Here is a 758-nt window from a genome sequence, read left to right as displayed (position 1 = left end):
ACCAGGTTAGTCTCTTGGCATCTCTTTAGAACAAGTGCTAGATGGTCAAGACAGGAGCTGAATGAGTCTCCAAATACTGAACAGTCATCCATGAAAACTTCCAAAAATTTTTCCACCATATCAGAGAAAATTGAGAGCATGCACCTCTGAAAGGTTGCAGGTGCATTGCACAGGCCAAATGGCATCCTTCTATATGCAAATACTCCAGATGGACATGTGAATGCTATTTTTTCTTGATCCTGGGGATCTATGGTAATTTGATTATAACCTGAATATCCATCCAGGAAGCAGTAGTATTCATGACCTGCTAGTCTTTCTAGCATCTGGTCTATGAATGGTAAAGGAAAATGATCCTTTCTGGTGGCTGTATTGAGCCTTCTATAATCAATACACATACGCCACCCTGTGACTGTTCTTGTAGGAACCAGTTCATTTTTTTCATTATGAACCATTGTCATGCCTCCCTTCTTAGGGACGACTTGGACAGGGCTTACCCAGGGACTGTCAGAAACAGGATAAATAATCCCAACCTCTAGTAATTTAGTGACCTCCTTCTGCACCACTTCCTTCATGGCTGGATTCAGCAGCCTTTGTGGTTGGACCACTGGCTTGGCGTCACCCTCCAATAGGATCTTGTGCATGCATCTGGCTGGGCTAATGCCCTTAAGATCACTGATGGACCACCCAAGAGCTGTCTTGTGTGTCCTTAGCACTTGAATTAATGCTTTCTCTTCCTGTGGCTCTAAGGTAGAGCTTAT

Source organism: Arachis duranensis, chromosome 1, assembly GCF_000817695.3.
Source record: "Arachis duranensis cultivar V14167 chromosome 1, aradu.V14167.gnm2.J7QH, whole genome shotgun sequence".
NCBI classification, from domain to species: Eukaryota; Viridiplantae; Streptophyta; class Magnoliopsida; order Fabales; family Fabaceae; genus Arachis; species Arachis duranensis.
This window is presented reverse-complemented; position numbering follows the sequence as displayed.